Source organism: Protopterus annectens, chromosome 9.part0 (assembly GCF_019279795.1).
Source record: "Protopterus annectens isolate FY-2018-M chromosome 9.part0, PAN1.0, whole genome shotgun sequence".
In the NCBI taxonomy this organism is placed as follows: Eukaryota; Metazoa; Chordata; order Ceratodontiformes; family Protopteridae; genus Protopterus; species Protopterus annectens.
In genome coordinates this window covers 1,355,715,229-1,355,735,549 of record NC_056743.1, presented here as the reverse complement: position 1 = coordinate 1,355,735,549, position 20,321 = coordinate 1,355,715,229, and the positions used below count along the sequence as shown (strand labels likewise).

General features: G+C 34.3%; 1 protein-coding gene across 4 annotated transcripts in view; it reads right to left on the bottom strand.

Annotated features, from left to right (window-relative positions):
- Window positions 1-20,321, bottom strand: part of ERCC1 (ERCC excision repair 1, endonuclease non-catalytic subunit) — a 1,099,273-nt gene that overhangs the window by 1,041,897 nt on the left and 37,055 nt on the right. The gene's annotated exons all lie outside the window — the stretch shown is intronic.

Sequence of the window (20,321 nt, the reverse complement as noted above, 5' to 3'; positions counted from 1 at the left end):
ATATGACTGTGCAAAATTAGAAGTTTTCATCTTTATAGTACGCAATTCACTACTGCAAATAAATTTTGCCATACTAATACATTCGGGGGGGGGGGGGGGAGTAACTTTACTTTTCTGATTTTTAGTAATTACCACACACACACACACACACACACACACACACACACACACACACCTTTCTAACTATAAGAAGAATAGAACAAAGAGACACTTGGGTTTTTTTGAATTGTCTCAGGGATCGGAGTATTAAATAAAACTAAAGATTTATAAATATTACATCTACCTGAACATATAGCTTGAATGAAGTCATTAATTTCTTTCCAAAAATGGGAGAGGACTTCACATTTATACACCATACGCATTCAATCAATTATTATTTCAGAACCATATCTCCAGCATTTAAGTCTGTTTGATTTATACATGGTTGTAATTTTGTTAGGAGCGGCAAAAGCTCTGTGTAAGAATTTCCAAGTGAAAATTTTCCAGTGTAATGAAGAAGTGGTTTTATCTGTAGATTTTAATATTACTTTCTTGTACTCTTCAGTGAAGCCTTCATTAATTTTTGAAGAATAATTCCAATAGTAATTGTCTAAATATGTGAAATCTAATTTAAGAATTAAAAAAATTATGACAAATATGATTTATTTTTCATTGCATTTATATTAATTAAAAACTGCAAACATTTGGGGAATGATTTCTTATTTAGGTTAAATATCTTATTTATCTCTGTGTATGCAAAGTCTCTAAATATTTGTTAAATTAACCAGTTCTCAGAATCTTGATTGCATTTGGACCTTAAATTTTCAACAGTGTATATATATATATATATATATATATATATATATATATATATATATATATATGTGTGTGTGTGTGTGTGTGTGTGTGTGTGCTATTTAAGAATTGACGCCAAGAAGTTAAGTTGCTTCGTTGTTTCAATACTAGCATTTTGTTGACGTTATAAGTTTCTAATCAGTCATTTGTATATGCAATTTAAAACGTACAAAATATTAAGTATTTAGCACAATGGTTAGATTATATGTGGAACTTTTGGAAAGAGGAAATGATGTAATTTAAATAGGGAATTTGAGGTGGTGTGTATTCCACTTAAGCAAATATCTTTTAATAAATAGACAAAACTATTAGGCACTGTTTGTTTATGACTGGCTGTGATATATTTATAATTTACTAATATTTGTTAATGTATCTGTTTCCATTTTCAACCACAAGATGAATTTATCCACAGCGTTATAACTTTTATAATTGTTGACGTTGTTTACAATTGAATATCAGGGAATTCTTTTCCACTATTATCCCGACCTTTTCTATGTCAAAGGAAACTCCAAGTAGAATATTATTTATCTTCTTCATCATTTTTTGAGGCAGAGATAGTACAAAATATTGTAAGACATCACCATTTTAATAAGCATTAGTTGTTCTTCCATGGTAAAGAATTTGTTCCAATTTATGACTAAACTTAAAATTTTATCAGCAACCTGTTGAAAGATTATTTGTATAATTTCTTTACTATTAGACATAATGGTTATACCAAGTTATTTCATTTGATTGCTATTCCAATTGAAGTTAGAATATATTTGTATGAGTTTTTATTTTTTTTAATTAATAATGTAATTGTTTTATTATGATTAAATCTTAAGATCAAGATTTCTTCAAACTGATTCACAGAACTAATTATATGTTCTAATGAATTTTCTATATTTCCTATTGTTAGTAAAATATCATCAGCAAAGAGCTGAATCTTTAGCTCATTTCTTTTATTTTAATACCATTAATGTTCTTATTGGATCTAATACTATTAGCAAAGGGTTCTATAGCTAACGCAAAAATGGCAACCTTGTTTTGTGCCTTTTTGTAATTTAAAGGAATTAGAAAGAAAATAACCAATTTTAACATCAGCACAAGAATTATTGTAAAACTTGGAGATTAATGCAATTAGCTCAGGTGAGAAATTATACACTTTAACTGTTTTAAACAGGTACAACCATTTAAGGTGCTCCAAAAGCCTAAATCAAGGCTAATGACAGAAAGTTCTTTTCTATTTTTATCTGCATAGTCTATTAAAGAATGTATTCTTACATTATCCTGTACTTGTCTATTTAAAACAAACCCAGTTTGATTATTGCTAATTAATATAGGTATAAGTAGATTTATTCTGTTAGCTAAAATGGACATAAACATCTTATAGTCCACATCTAAAAGTGAAATGGGTCTGTATGATGAACACTTTGCATGATCCTTATCTTGTTTTACAATAGGTGATATAAGGGAATATTTCCATGATGTGGGGACTTCAGCAGTTGTTTTATTCCTCTACAGACCTTATCTAATATTTGAACTGCATCGTCTGGTAGTATTTTATATAGTTTTGGTATAAGGCAATCTAAACTCAGTACCTTATTTTTAACTTCTTTATTTGATCTTTTATTTCTGTTAGAATGATCTATCGTTTTTAATTTGTTCACTTGTTTATTATTTATATTTTCCCTTAGAAAAATTTCAGCTTTATTATCATTATCTAGATTATTTGTATTCTTATTTATATTTCATAAAATATTTTAAAGCCTCAAGAATACCTTTAATATCTGTTATACTTACTTTTTTATTATTTATTTACCAGGAAAGTCCGACTGGACACATGTCCATTTTCAGCAGAGGCCCAGGGAGAAAAGCTCCAGATTAAATACATAGTCAAATAAGAACAATGGTATAGGTTCATAGATGTGTACTAGGCTAATGGCCCTGGAGCCTTTACAAGCCAAGCCCATAGGATTACCCTGGCAATATGCCACCAGACCTTAGTTCCAATCCCAGTGCCGCTGTTGAGTAGAGCCACTGGAGTGATCCCTGGGGTGAATTTTCTATTTCCCACCCACTCATCAAGATTTCTCTTGAGGGCCAGTGAGGTGCTCTGACTGACATGTATGGGAAGTCTATTCCATAGCATGGTAGTCTCTGGGTTATGAACCTATCCCTCCAGCTTCTTCTGTTGATTGTAGTAATGAGGCTGAGATCTCAGGAGCATGTAGCGCTGAGGGATTGGGATTCTTTAGATATAGCATTTCTAACAGAGCTGGGTCAGACATGGCTTTGTAAGTCAAGCAGAGATCACCTCTTACGTAGGAGACAGAGAATATTTTTTTGAGTCTGTCCATATAGGACAAGTGCTTAAGGCCTAGGATCCTCTTTGTGAGGTACTTTTGTGGCCTCTCTAGTTGTTGCAGGTGTCTAGTGAGGTACACGCCAAATGGGGCATTGTGCTCGATGACTGGCCTAATGAAAGAAGAATAGAGGGAGACAATGACCTCTTTCTTCCTGGATGCAAAAGCCTTAGTAATCAGATGTGCCACATAGAAGGTCTTTCTGACCACAGTGGCAATGTGGTGGTCAAGAGAGAGGTTGCTGTCAACCTGTGTTCCCAGATCTCTTATGATGTCTTCTGTGTTCAGTGGACTACCATCAATGTGGTATTTCACGGGAACCTGTTTTTTCCCCAAAGGGGATGTAACACGTTTTGGCATTGAGCTTAAGGTCATAGTTCTGACACCAGTCATTGGTCTCAGTGAGGCCTTTCTGTAGGATGTCAACATCACTTGGGGAGTTAATTATGGCTCCCAACTTGCAATCATCTGTGAACTTTGTCAGCCAGAGTCCATTCATGTTGGCCTGGACTTCAAAGAAGTAGATACCAAACAGGAGAGGACCCAGGACTAAACCCTGTGGGACTCAACTCGTGACTGGTTGGCAGTCTGACTTGGAGTCAGCTACTTTCACACTGTGGGTTCTATTTGTGAGCCAGTTTGCAACTCACCTAGTGATATAGGGGTTGATACCTAGCCTAGTGAGTTTTTCTAGGATTCCCGAGTGGCCAGATCAAGGTAGGCTGTATGAACCACCTTGCCTTCATCCACAACTCTGGCGACTGACTCAAAGAAGTCAACCAGGTTGAGCAGGCATGACCTACCCTTCACAAAACCAAACTGTGTGGGATCCAGTGTTTGGAGATTCCCTATATCTTTGTTTATCAGATCCATGATGATGCATTCCATAGCTTTGCATATCAGACTTGTCAGGCTAATGGGGCGGTAGTTCCGAGGGTCTGTAGTCACTTCTCCTTTGTGGAGAGGGATGACTGTAGCAGTGCTCCATTCGGTAGGGACAAACCTGAGGTGAGGCTGTGATTGAACAGGGCATATAGGTGAGGTGCCAGTTCACTCTGTAGTTCATGTAGAACACAGTCAGGGATATTGTCAGGTCCCACAGAAGCTGTATTCTTGTATATACAGATAAGTCAGGCAGAACAATATTAATAGCTTTCAAACAGTACATATTTAATAGTTCATGACACTATATAACAGTTCAGAGGCATTTATATATGTGTTAACATTTCTTTGACATGATTTAGTTTATTCATTTTCTTTTATCTAAAAGAAAGTTTATGCATGCTTAAAGAGTCTGAAGTTTAAGTTTTCTGGATTTATTGAAATTTTATGATTTAGAATTTCAGTATATTTTGTATTTGATTTTTTTTGTTTTTTTTTTAAGTTCAGACTGACTGATAAGTTAAATGTAAAACCAAATGACTTTTACTGTATCTATTTTGTCCTGTGGTGTATTGAATTCTTTGTCCAATCCTCTTGTTTTACTAATATACCAGCTTTTAAACCTTCCATTTAAATAAGTCTTCAGCGAATACCAGTGGAAAATGTCATACTTCACCATTCATGTTTATATCTAGGAAATGTTTGATCTCATACAAATCATTGAATCCTTTTATTTTAATAATGTATGCTGGTAATCTCCTGTGATGTATTAAATTATCAGTTTTTAAATTAATGTTAAAGATTATAGCATTCTAGCTCAATAATGGACATGAAACTGTTGAAACTTCTCTGATCTGTGATAACAGATTATTTGAGGCAAAAAATGTATCAATATTTGTTTGTGTTCCATATCTATATGAATAATGGGTAAACTGAAGTGAGTTTGTTTTCCTTAGCTCATATATATATCCTTTACATTCATTAGATTTACACCACTACCAATCCGGAGCGGACAAATGATCCGCTGTGGCGACCTCTAACCGGGAAAAGCCGAAAGAAGAAGACATTAATTAGATTTACAAAAGTTGTTAAGTGACTGGCTGAAGATGAGATTGTCAGCTTTTTATCTGCAGGGGAATATTTGTCTGATGAAATACAATTAAAATCACCATCTATCATGACTACACCTTTCATGTAATAGGCTATAGTGTCCAAGTAATTTTTTTGCATCAAGTTCTTCCATAAAATGAGGGTGCCATGTAATAGCAAGTATTTGAATGGACTTTCTCTCTTTACTAGATTATTTAATCCATTAATAAATATGCATTTAAATCAGACATTATTATAGGAGAGAAAAAACACGTATAATGAAATCCCATTTATATATAGAACCAATTATATACTTTATGTATAACAATATGAAATCTTCCATTATGGAGAACACTTTTCGAACGAATAAAAAATTACCTAACGAAATAAGCATAAAACATTCTGCTATGAAATAACGTATAACTAGTTTGTTGAAAAAGACAAACTACCTTTCAAACTCTCCATTAGACTAAATGCTCAGCTCATGCTTTTGATTCATAGGTTCATACTAGGCTATCTGCCCTAGGGCATTTATAAGCCTAGCCAGAGTGTGTTTGGCTTTCACCACCCATTTTAAATTAATTTTGCTATGCCCTTTTTCGAAGTTAGTATACTGTGCCTCTGTCTAACAGTGACACAGAAGTGATACCCAGGGTAAACCTACGATCTCCCATCCACTCAAGATTCTTCTTGAAGAGAGTCAATGAGGGACTCTGCCTAACCTGGACTGGGATTTTATTCCAGAGTGAAGGGAGCCTCTGAGTTATGAATCTGTCCCTCCAGCATGTCCTATTTAATTCAGTGCTTAGGTTCAAGTCTCTCGAGCACGTAGCTCAATGGGATTTGGATTTTCTGAGGTGTAGCATGTCCATTAATTCCAGGTTGGACATGGCTTTATACGTCAGGCACAGATCGCCTCTGAGCAGGCGGTATGCCACGGAGTAGAGCTGGAGTTTCTTTAACCCGGCAGCATATGGCATCTGTTTGAGCCCTTTGATCCTCTTAGTGAAATACTTTTGGGGTCTTTCCAGTTGCTGCAGGTGTCTGGTAAGGTACATCCCAAAAGGGGCACTGTTCTCAATTATGGGCCTGATGAGGGATGAGTAAAGAGGCACGATGACCTCCCCTGATCTAGATGTGAATCCCTTCATGATTAGGTGGAGAGGGACCACTGTTGCTGTACGCCACTCTTTGGGTACATATCCTGTAGTAAGGCAGGGTACAAATCCTGTAGTAAGGCAGAGATTGAACTATTAATGTGTTCCTTATTTTTAGTATGTATGATCTTAAAAAAGCCCATCAGTGAGTTATTATGAATGAGAAAAGTTAAACGGGTGTTCACTATCTTTATTAAGTTGACCAAACTGAATATCTTTGCAATCATCTTTCCCTGTACCTCACATCATCTCCATGGTCTACTATATGGAGGAAGTCAGTTGTTATTTTCATATTTATTAACTTATAGGTCAGATGATTATATATTTGTTTTATTTTACTTACTATGTGTAAAGTTGTTCAAAGGATCATAAGTTCATAAATTAGTACTAGGCTGTCTTTGTGGGCCGTTCAAAGCCCAAATACACAATTTCTGACATCGCACAAGCTCAGAGTTAATATGGGACATTTTCCCAGAAATTCCATTCCAAAATACACAAAGTAAGGTTGGAAAGGTATGCAGGATATGTAGTGGATTAATGGACTGCAAACTTTATTTGAGTCATTAAGTAATTCCAAAAGAATAATCATTGCAGTTCATGTTTAGAATGATCTGAATACTGGTAATGACACACAACTCACAAGGATGTGTTGTAGATCAATATGCCTTCCTCCAATTTGCCTGTACATAAGCGTGTGTATATGTGCATGTGTGTATGTATGCGTTCATGAAAAAGTGCATCCCTCACACATCAGGCTGTGTAACTGGATTTTGACAGAGGCTTAGTAGATGCCTTTAGCCTGAAGTCCAACTAGCCTAAATTCTGCCTTGCTCATAGCTGTGTACAGAAGATCACTGTACCTTGTGTGGGTGGCTGGGGATGGTGTAGTCTTTATTTCTTTCATTTTCCTCACGGTCATACCTCCTAGTTGTATACAAAGTAGCATTATAGCTTAGGGACTTTCCAAGATGAATACACACTGATTAACAGCTTGATTTCAGCTCTCCCAGTGTAACAAAACGACCCGAAAAACAAGGGCCAGGAACTCTGTCACTTTTACTAAGTTCAATGTCTAACTAGTAAGTACACTGCATGGATACCAGCAAAGAAGAAACTAAGTGATCCTGAAAGAAAGTCAACTAGAAAAGGTAAAGAGAAAGCACTTACTGGAAAGAATCCTGCAGCTGTTCAGCAAAAAGCAAATCAAGCTCCAGCTTTGGTGCAAAACCTGGCTTCCAATAATCTAGAGGAAAAAAAATAAGTCAAATATGCTCAGAGCTGATTAAAATAAACAAAAATGGAAGGAGTATATCAACTCAAATAACAAAAGGTTGGAAAAATGGAAGACGCTTTAAGCAGATACTCAAATGGGCTGATAAAACTGCAAACATCAGAGGTCGAAATGAAGAAAAAGTTGTCTGGGGGCGGAGCCTATATGGCCAACTGAGAGCAGTGAATTTTTAGAGCTCCATAAACTAGTATAATAATATAGGAACATTTTATTATTTTCCAGTTTAAAATGTCAGAAATCTATAGGTAAACTGCTACTAAAATATATAAATAATCAATTCTGGTGGAGATATACAAAAGTTTTCCTGTCAAGTAACTTGGAGATATATTGAGTCACTGAATATGAACAACAAGGAGTTTTCATCCAGATGCTAGTTTGAAAAAACAACTGCAATTGATTACATCTACCTTAAAGGAACTATCTTTGAAGATGGATGGCTTTAAAAATGACTTGGAAAACCTCACATTTTCAAAAACAGACATACTCTTAAGGAACTATTACAGCAACACCACACAAAAATAACAAATCTAGAGACTTCTCTAAATGACATTAAGGGAGACTCAAAGAGGAAGAATTCCAAAAAGAATTTCTGCTTAAACAGAATACATGGCTGCTTAACAAAATAGATGACTTAGAAAACAGGGAAAGGAGAAACAACATAAGGATCTTTGATCTGCCTGAAAACACTGAAGGTGAAGACATTATTTAATTCTTAACAACCTGGGTTCCTGAATTTTTAGACTTGAAAGAGGGACTTTCATTTGGAATTGAAAGGGCACATAGACCACTGAGGAAACCTGTTTATAACTCAACAAATACTCCACCTAGATCCATAGTTATAAAATTTCTTTCATTTCTGGACAAGGAACTAATATTAAAATCTGCTTGGAAACAATCAAAGCCTGATAAGATTTGACAATGATTATTCTTCCAGAATACTATAACAAAGGACAAAAGTTTGGCCAATAATAAAACTGCTGAAACAAAACATTAAAGCACAGCTGGCCTTTCCAGACAAGATAAAAATACTATTTGCCAATAAGATGAGAACATTTAATGACTTAGAAGAAGCTACTATATTCATCAAAAACAACAACATAGTGTCTATCCCAGAAGAAATGGAATAGATGGTCCCTACTCTTAAAAGAATAAAAGAAAGAAACAAATCCTTGGACTGATGCTAGAAAGAAGAAAAAAAACTGATTTCAAGAAAGCTGTCCCAAAAAAATAACTTACAACTACATCTCTCAAAGTTATCAACTGATATGGTACATTACTTGTCATCTGTTATTACTTACGAAAAAAGGAGGGTTTCTTAAACAACTGAGAAACAGTAATAATTCAGAAGGGACTCACGGAAACAGATAGCTGGTGCCAGAGCCATGGCCTGAAGTTAAACGCCAAAAAATGTATAGTCATACCCTTCGGGAAAAACAAGGTAACCCCAAGCTACCATATAGGTGGCAATCCACTAAGCACAGAAGAGGTTATCAGGGACCTGGGGACCCAGGTTGACAGTGGCCTTTCTTTTGACACTCACGTTGCTAAAGCGGTTAGAAAGACCTTCTACATTGCCCACCTGATCATGAAGGGATTCACATCCAGATCTAGTGAGGTCATTGTTCCCCTGTACTCTTCACTTATCAGACCAATGATCGAGTACAATGCCCCATTCGGGATGTATCTCACCCGACATCTGCAGCAATTGGAGAGACCCCAAAAGTTCCTCACCAAAAGGATAAAGGGACTCCAAAATCTGTCATATGCTGCCAGATTGAAGAAACTCCAGCTCTATTCAGTCGCATACCGTCTGCTCAGAGGTGACATGTGCCTGACATACAAGGCCATGTCCAACCCGGAATTAATGGACATGCTCCACCTCAAAAATCCAAATCCACCAAAACCACTAGAGCAAGCGACTTAAACCTTAGCACGGATATAAATAGGTCGTGCTGGAGGGATAGATTTATCACTCAGAGACTCCCTATGCTGTGGAATAAAATCCTGGTCCATGTGAGGCAGAGCACCTCGCTGGCTCTGTTCAAGAGAAATCTTGACCTGTGGATGGGAGATCATAGGTTTACCCCGGGAATCATCTCTGTGTCACTGCTGGACAGAGGCACAACAAACTAATGGGCACAGTATTTTTTTATATAAGGGGTGGCGTAAGCCACAAAACTTTGGGCTAGGCTTATAAATGCCTTAGGGCAGATAGCCTAGTATAAACCTATGAACCTATAATTTATTCAGAATGCTCAGAGTCCAATAATTCTTCACAAACAAAGGTAGGTCAAGATGGGTTACTATTTACATTATATTATATGTTGCTTTGTTGGCTTATATATAAACATAGAAGTTTCGATTCCCCTACTTGAACTCAATGAATACTTACATTGTTAATTTTTAATTGATTTTACTTAGAATAAGTAATTAACTAATTCAACAAGGTACCATTCATCAGAGTTCAGACTCAAATGTAACAAATTAACATCATATATAATAGCAGTGACAGTAGTGCGTTTTGAAAAAGAAGTGCTGTCATAGGTTCATAGGTAGGTACTAGGCTATCATCCCTAGGGCCTATATAATCCTAGCCAAATGGTACCCTGGCTTTTGCCCACCCAAGAAAATTATTTTCCTGTGCCCCTGTCAAGCAGAGCCACAGAATTGATCCCCGGGGTGAATTTCTTATTTCCCATCCAATCATCAAGATTTTTCTTGAAGAGTGCTAATGAGGAGCTTTGTTTGATACAGACAGGTAGTTTGTTCCAGAGTATGGGAAGTCTCTGGGACAGGAATCTATCCCTCCAGCATGTTCTGTTTATTGTGGTGACAAGGTTTAGGTCCCTACAGCGTGTAGCTAATGCCTTCTTCAGTTAAAGTATGAATTAGAAATGTCATGTATATCCTGGTTAAATAATAGCATCAAGCTCTTAGTACAAATGTCATTATTCTTCTGTCTAAATATAGTTAATATCAATTATGGCAGGTATCACAGCTACGAGTGCTGTTTGATCAATCCTGATATGGTGTGCATGGATGCAGCTGTGTCTGGCAGCTAGAACAAATGTCATCATTATTCTATCTAAACATTGTTAACATCAATTATGGCAGGTATCATAGCTAAGAGTGTTTTTTGATTAAGCCTGACATTGTGTGTGGATGCAGCTATGTCTGGCAGCTGTTGTATGTTGTCATTTTCATCTCAGGGAAGCTGTAGATTGCGGCTTGTGATCAAGGTTTACTGATGCTTGTGTATTAGGAAGAGACATTTGGTGTTTTAGCCTAGATCCAGGGGAAGGGGTGGATAAAACTGTGATTTGTGATATTTTTGAAGAGAATAGTTTGTTTATACATCTGCTGAGTGAGAGGTGGGAAGGCTGGAAGAATGTGTTATCTCTCGTTGTGGTGGCTTGTTGGGAGTTTTTTTTTTTTTTTTTTTTTTTAGGTGCATCACGAGCCTCCGGTATGCAGTACACAGACACTCCCAGGTTGCTATGGTAACGGAGACAGACTGATAACAATGATTAACGTCTCTGAGGAGCCTCCGAGATGATTCTTGGCAATGTAGTTTTTGGTTTTTTAAAAAAAAAAAGGAAAAAACAAATATAATAAAAGGGCTGTTTTAAACCCCATGTACACATATTGATGGTCTCGTAAAACTTTGTTTAGCTCATTAAGTTGATGCTTGATAAAAATAAATAAATAAAATAAGTGCAATTTTATACTTAAAATGTATTTTGGTCCAAACACATTAAGGACTTGTCTGAGTTATTGTGAAAGACTAAGAGCACTTGGTCTTGTACAGCCCCTTTGCAGTGGTCTGGGAGGTGAGCTTGCTCGGACATGTTGGGCATAACAGCATAGCTGATTCTGGGGGTGTTTGGGGTTGCGGGGAAGTGCTAGAGAGTCATCAGATTTCCTTTGTGGAAATATCTGTGGGAATGGAAGGAGTGTTATGTTGTTCACTGGCAGAGTGGCCACTGCATGGAACAGGCTGATAAAACGGAACAGGACAAATATTGATTTGGATATTTTAAGAACAGCCTGGAAACACACCACATGAACTAGTGAATGGTATTCTGGCAAAACGGAAAGGGCATTGTTGCCCGTGTTTGAAGTACTGATATGTGTGTATGTAAGGATGGAAATATACTTAACAAATAAGAAACTAGAAGGGTCTCATAATTTAAAGTTTATGGACTCTATAAACATGCTTTTGAAGTCTATGGACTGTATAACCATGCTTGGAAGGAGCTATTAAGAATAAGCATTATAGCTTGTGGTTTCTCAAATTACAAAGCAACAGCTAAAAAAAAAACACAAAAGTTATGTAATGTATAATTTTAGTAAATCTAGACACAGAATATATAATCATCATATAAGACGAAGCAGTCTGCTGAATTTAGATATTAAAGACAGGATTTAATAACATGGGCTTGTGTATAATAACACTACTGTCTTAACTTGTCATAAATGACATACAGTACATTGAACATCAAGGGGAAGCATGATGATTTTCTTATATAAGTAAATATGCATAACACGTCATGTAATTGCTTTAACTTGAATTGTAGTTTTTGTAACCCATCTTGACCATACAAAATACTTAAGCTGTTACCAAGGTAACTAAGGTTTTACACTGGACATCCAACTGACAAAATTGTTCAAGAGAAATAGAAGGCTGATCTTGAAATGCCACAGAATGTAACAATCATATTCTGAACAAATAGTATTAAATTAACAACAGACACTCAGTTTAATAACATGGGCTTGTGTATAATAACACTACTGTTTTAACTTTTCATAAATGACATACACTATATTGAACATAAGTAAATGTGCATAACAAGTCATATAACTGCTTTAACCTGAAATGTGGTTTTGTAACCCATCTTGACCACACACAATACTTAAGCTGTTACCAAGGTAACTAATGTTTTACACATGACATCAAACTGACAACGTTGTTCAAGGGAAACAATAGAAGCCTGAACTAGAAATGGCACAGAATGTAACAATCACATTCTGAACAAATAGTATTAAATTGACAATAATCAGTCAGTTTCACCTTTGCAGATTATACAAAATAGAATGTTGCCATTTTAATCTAAAAACTTTCAGTATATGCCATAAAATGGCAATTTATGAATATGGAAAGGAATTTGTAATCATTAATCACAATAAGTGAATTTGTTATTTTTAACCTATAATTTCACTCATTTTTACTAAAGAAATGACAGATATGAAAATCCTTGTGTGTAAGAAATGGGGGCAAGAGGGATGCACTGATGATTAAAATGCACTAACTTTCATCAATGTTCACATAAAACAAACTTGATGCTTTAACAACAAAGTGATTACTTAAATGCTGGCAAACAATGAAATATAACTTATGCTATATCCCGTAAAATACATTGCAGTATAAACATTAGGTATAAACATTATTACCATCTATTTATATTAAGTAGAAAGTTTTGAAAGACTTCATCAATAAGGGTGAATATGTTAAATAATCTTTTACTGAGGCTTTATATATGATGCATCCTATTTTACTATGATTGAAATGCTTGTCGTCTATCTCATGTAAATATTAATTGCTTATACAAGTAGACATTTATATTCTATTAGAATTCTGTCTAATCTACAATAGTACTACATCTGTTCAAAATAATATAAATATTGCTTATTCCTATTACACATGACAACTCAATTTATGGAGCTCAGATGTTCTGGCTTGTCAAGGTATGAGCTGATGGACTTAGGTTTATCTATCAGATTAGGAATGATTTTCATTCCATGTCTAGTGCGGATCTTAGTTTTAACATTTATTAATTCAAATTTGTTATCACAAAAACATTTTTAGAATGCCTGACCTAAACATTACTGTATTGGTAAACATTCAAAGTATAAAACTGATAATTTCCTTTAAAAGCTCAAACATATACTTTATAATTATCAGAGGAAAATGTTTAGTAGTCACAATAAAACAAAAAATACATAGTCTAAATAACCTAAGATGGATTTAACTTTATTATCTTTATATAACCAATGGCTTAAACAATCCTAGCAAGAGATGAAATCTACTGAAATAATTAAAACTTAAAGCACAAATTGTCTTCCTTCAAGAAACTCATTTCAAAACAAATGGAATCCTAAGGAATATATGGTATTGGTGCAATCCAAAGACAAAAGGGGCAACAATTTTATGGAAAACAAATGTGATAAACCAGAACTAATTTATAAGTAAGCAGATAAAGAAGGCCTTATGGCATTAATAATAGTTAAATATAACAGAATATGGACCCTAGCCAATCTATACTGGTTCCCAGGCATTGAAACAGGAACTGTTAAAAAACACTTGGATTTCATTTTCAGTAATTATAACGGCAACGTAATATTAGGAAAAGATTTTAACTGTATATTGATATTTCTGAAATTACAAATAAAAGACCAATGCACACATCTGCTGTATCAAAATCTTTAAACAAGTGGGTAGAATCATTTCATCTTGTAGATACTTTCAAATTTAAGTAAGAAAAATCTTTGTTGTTTTTCCCATCAAGATCACAGATTTGGTACCCAAACTAGAACAGATAAAATATTTGCTGCCCATGACTTACACTCTAAAATCATTAATTTCTCAATCACTCCCTGCCCCTTTTCAGACCACAATTCATTGATACTAAAACTTCAAAATGGGTACAAACCATTAATCTTTAACTCCAGAATTCCAGCATATATAACTAAAATTAGAGAGTTCAAACCCTGGTTATTATCTGAATTACAGTTCTTCTTAGATATTAATTACACCACAGAGATAAGTAAAATAATTATATGGGACTCATTAAAAGCTTACATATATGGTAAAACCCTAACTTGGTATAAAGAAAAATCAGAGAATGTGATTCTGAATTATTATATCTACAATCCAAACTTTTTGCAGTAAAAGCTGAAAAAAATCAAAATCATTTGGAGACAAAAAGAAAGCAGAAGTATTAAACAATAAATGCAATGAAATTCTCACACACAAAACTAGTTTAGCTTTAGAAAAACTAAAAATTAATACCTTGGCCACTTCTCCCAAATATCTACATAATTTATCCACAAGAATCAAAACACAATCAACAGCTAATAACACTAAATGTATTTTCCATGAAAAGAAAGGGAAAAATGTCTCCGATATAGGTGACATTCTTGATGCCTACAGAAATCACTATATGGAACATTTCCAAAAAAGAAAATATACATATTGATCAATTAAATCTAGATGAAAAATGTTCCAATATAAAAAAATACCACAAAAATTAAAACTAGATCTGCAAGCACCCATATCCTACAAAGAAATTACAGATACAATAAAATAGAGGGTACAAATAATAAAGCTCCATGTATATATGTCATAATTAAGGAAATATATAAACTTTTTTTCCTTCAAAGCTATTATCCCTCCTTCATAAAACTCTATTAAAATTTCAGTTACAAGCTTTAATACCACCCTCTTGGAGATATTCCTTAAATCACACCAATCCTAAAGGAAAACAAATCCCCAAACCTCTGTACCTCATACAGACCTATATCATTATTACATAATGACTATAAGATATTTATGACAATATTAACTAACCGAATGAAAATACCACTATCCAAAACAATAAATAATGTCAAAATGGATTTAAATATCATAGACACACATATGGCAATATTAAAAGGATAATTTCTCTTGTAGATTATGTTAGAAAATAAAGAAACAGTCATAACTGGCTTAGATACAGAGAAAGCCTTTGATTCCCTAAATTGGGCTATTTATTCAAAATTCTAATGCCGTTTGAATTTCCTGCATCCTTTATTCAGCTCCTAAAGAATATACATACAAATAATTTAGCGTAGGTCAAGTTAGGTCTTTTTATCTCTAAATCTATACATATAACTAAAAGCACTAAACAAGGATGTCCCATGTCACCGATTCTACTTGCTCTGGCTACTGAAATATTAGCAGATTCAATTTGTAACCATATAAAAATCAAAGGAATAGATGTTTATGAAAAATACAATTCTAAAGCAATGCTGTTTGCTGATGACATATTACTAACATTATCGAATACAAGAGAGACATTAGAAGATTTAGATATATTAATTGACAAATTTCACATGACTTCAGGACTCCATTGCAATAAATCAAAATTTTCATTTTTAAAGAAAAAAAGAACTGCAGACTACGAGGGATCACATCAGGGGAAACAAGAATCTACCTTAAAATATCTAGGAATTGAGTTATGCAAGGATAATAATGAATTATATATTATAGGATAATAATGAATATCAAAAAACTACAATAATATCATCAATACAATTAAAATCTCTGTGGAAGAATGGAACAAAATAATATTAACATTTGAAGATAGACTACAGTTAATAAAAATGGTTTTACTGCCCAAGATACATATAGCCTTGGCAATACAACTGTTACCAGAAAGGACTATACTTAAATAAATTTATGCCTAATACAAATTTTAGGGTTTCCCAAAAGAAACAGAATAGCTTTAATGAATATCAGACCATGGAAACAGGGAGGATTAAACTTTCCTGACATAGAAACAAATATAAAAGCATCAATATCTAAACAATCTCAGATTGGATAAGTCCAACTTACTCTACAAATTGGAAAGAATTACTAACTGTAATATCAATAAATGAATTTGATTTACAAAAAGAATGTCAAATAACAGATAAAAACAATTTCCCATGGCACATATTATGTATTAGTATGCAATATAGCATAACTAAACCCACTAAAACTCGCATGATTAATTATTACATTGACTCATTTACAAAAATTATTAACGCAAATATAGATTTAAAAATCTGGTTTGATCTTTTAACATCATTTAAAGTCACAAAGAACTTTTCACATAAAATATATAGAGAAAGTATTAATTCCTGGGAATAGAAAAGATTTGTTTGTTGGCTCCAATGTATCAAAGAACTAAAAGTTTTAGATATGCAAGTAATAAAAACAACATACAAAATTCCACAACAGGACTGGCTACCCTTAGAGAGTATTCTGTCATATTTGCAAGATTTAAGTAGAATAATTAACAATTCATTTAAAGAAATACCTAAACTTACAAAATACACATATGAAATCATATAGAATGACTTTGACATAGGAAACAGTATTTCAAAATTTTACAAAATATTGATAAACTATAAAACACCCAAAGCCTCATATTGGAAATATATAACAAAAGGACACTCAATACAGTTTAATAAGATATTGGTTTTAATATCTTCAAATCGATAAAATATACATCCTTTACACAATACTGGAAATTTTTAATTGGAAATGCTCGCACAGAGCATTCTTAACCCCAGACAGAATCAGTAAAATTAGTACTTCCATAAAAGGAATATGTTGGCGATGCGAGCAAGTACACAATGCAGACTGGAACCACATTTTCTTTGACTGTGTTAAAATTAAGCCATTTTGGAATGGTATTAATAACTTTCTACAAGCTTCATTTAATGAATCATTTTATTTAACTAAAACTCTTGTATTATTAAATGTGAACGAAGGTCCTCATTTGAATAGGTCAAACATGTATATAGTATGGACTATACTTGCAATTTCAGTCCTACCTTGACAATAGACAGCAGGCAGTACTATGGCACAAGTCCCTCTCTACCCACTTACCAGTCAACCTCGGTGTCCCCCAAGGATCCATCCTTGGACCTCTACTTTTTTCCATTTTCATCAATGACCTCCACCTAGCCATCCCTCAAGCCTCATGTATACAATATGCAGATGATTCTACACTTATATGCTCAGCCTCATCCTCTTCAGACCTCCTATACCTTACCCAACAAGTGTTCAACACAGTAGAGAAATGGTTTACTCACAGATGCCTTCTCTTAAATCCCAAAAAGACTAAACTCCTTCTATTCTCTCCCACCAGCAAATTCTCCCCATTGGATCACAGTCACTTCTATCAACAAGACTATTATATCCCCTGAAGCTACCACTATACTACTAGGAGTCACCATCGACAATAAACTAAACTTCGATATACATATAAACAATACTATAAAATCAGTTAATAAAAAATTGGGCTCCCTGTATCAGATTAAATCTTTTCTCCTACCCTCTGCTCGTACAATAATAGCACACACACATCTAATAGCTCCTCTTCTATATGCCTCAACCATCTTTACTAAACTATCTAAACACAACCTCAGCAAACTGGAAAGGTCCTATAATAACATCGCCAGATTTGCCACAGGAAACCCATTTCAACCCATCATTGCCTCAATTTAAAACAGCTAGGCTGGCTTGAACTACAGAACCTAATCAAATTCCATCAACTAACTATAGCTCACAAAACCCTTTACACACCATCCAAAACACCAGCTCTATCCACACTAATCACTCCCTACAAGAATCTAGATTCCCTTAGGTCTTCACATAAACTCTTAGCTAGTTCTACCAAAACAAACAACAAGGCCGGTGACTCTCTTTTTTCTAATACAGTAGGGAAAGCCTGGAATCTTCTACCAAATGACATTTCTACACTTCCCTCACGATCCATTTTCAAAAACAATCTGAAAGTATATCTCAAATCTCACTGGCTATGTTACTGTTCCAAACCTGACTAGCTCTATAGTCACCCTAAACTATGATCTTCCCCTTTTCCTTCAGGAAAAAAAAAATATATATATGTTTTTGTTTTTTTGGTTCTGCCATATGAACTGCATCTACTGTTAAGATTGAATTCTATACTGACAATTTACTTTGAATTGTTAAAATTTATCCTGTAAATCAGTCTGTTTTTGCTTTTATTTTTTGTATTGATTTTGTTTATATGCTTGACTCACAGAAATTTGTTAATTTAGCTGTATTTACCTAGGAGCTTTTCTCCCCAGGCCTCTACTGAAAATGGACATGTATCCAGTTAGACTAGCCCGGTAAACAAATGTAAAATAAAATAAAATAAATAAAGGAAGTGCATAACAAGAAGATGGAATACAAACACAATACAAACTTTGGAAGACTTCTACGGCATACTGAAGACCACAGCATTATTGGAAATTAAAATTAAATAACTAAGAATTTATCCAAAGCCATTTATCAACAACCCTTGGGGTAAAGTGATTGACACTACACAATAATTGATCAGACACACTGATAATGGATTGGACATAATTATAAAGTAACTATACATTAAGATCTGTTGTAGTGTCAGGCTAATATAAGCAGTGTACATAGTTATTTAAGATGTTATGTATAAATACTATGGAATTCATTCAAATGTATTTGAAAAATAAAAACAAATTTGGAAAAAAAAAAGAAAAGGTTGGCTGAGCATGAGACTGTACAAGAAGAGCTGTTTCAAAAAATTGTAGAATTAGAAATGGAGCACAAAGGATGAGTCCAGATAAAAATCACTTTGGCTTGCAGATCTAGGATACTGTCTGTCTGATACCCTTGAGGAGTAAAGACACCTTGTTGAAGTTTGAAGTAGTTTATTCAGTTAAGCAGGTAGATGGATGAGTGTAGGGTAGACAAAGTTAAAGTATTATAGAAGAAGGGGAATCTCACAGAACAAGAAGAGGCACAGTTGCAGAATGCTAAGGAGAAAATAAGGGAGTACCTGGATAATATGCATGTGCTTAAAAAGACTGCTGTTAAGTAACTGTTTTTTTATAACATCACAGCACAAAAAACTTTGGCACAATGGCTTAGGTAACTGAATGTAGAGAGTATTGTCACCAGATTTAGGGAGCCTATAACAAGAAAAATAGACAGAGATCCTCTATGGGCATTACAGATATTTCAGAAATTTGAGGAAAATTTGTATAAAGCAGAGAACTTGAAAAATCAAGAAAGAGCACATATGGAAATATTTACAGAAGACAAATATAAGAGGCTCAACAATTAACAATTAACACAGGAGGAGATAAGATAAAAATGGTGATGCATAATCAATCTACAGAAATGTTACCTGGAACAGATGACATTCTGGTAGTTTGGAAGCTAGGAGGGAAGAAAGTGATAAAGATCCGGAAAGTTTTAACAGTATTTTAAAAGGAAGGGAAGTACCAGCATCCTGGAAAAAAAGCTGTAGTGACTGTAAGACCTAAAAATGGTAAAGACCTATCAGACCCAACTTCATATGTACCCATTCAGATTTTAAACCATGATTATAAAGTGCCTATGTCTGTCATGGCTAAAAGAATGGCAAAGGTGTGGCCAAAATTGATAGATATGGATCAGTGTGGTTTTGTGGAGGGCAGACAAACATCTGACAACATTACTGAACAATGATGATCCACAGGAAAACATAATATAAGAAAATACCATTGTTGTTAGTGAGTCTTGACGCAGAGAAAGCATTTGACAGAGTAAGCTGGAATTTTATGAGTAAGGAAATGGAAGCATTTGCATTTCCTGATTCAATAATAAGGTTGAGTAGGAGGATATATGAGAGACTGGAGGGAATAATAAAAGTGGGAGGGTTCATTTATGATTTGTTTGTTTTATTTATTTACAGTTCGTTTACCGGGATAGTCCACTGGGCTGAGAAGAGCCCATTTTTAATGGAGGCCTCGGGGATTAAAGCCCCTTATACCATATACAAATAAATATATATTTATACAGTGGATAAACAGTATACTATGAATAAAAGCAAAATATATATATACATACACACACACACACACACACAC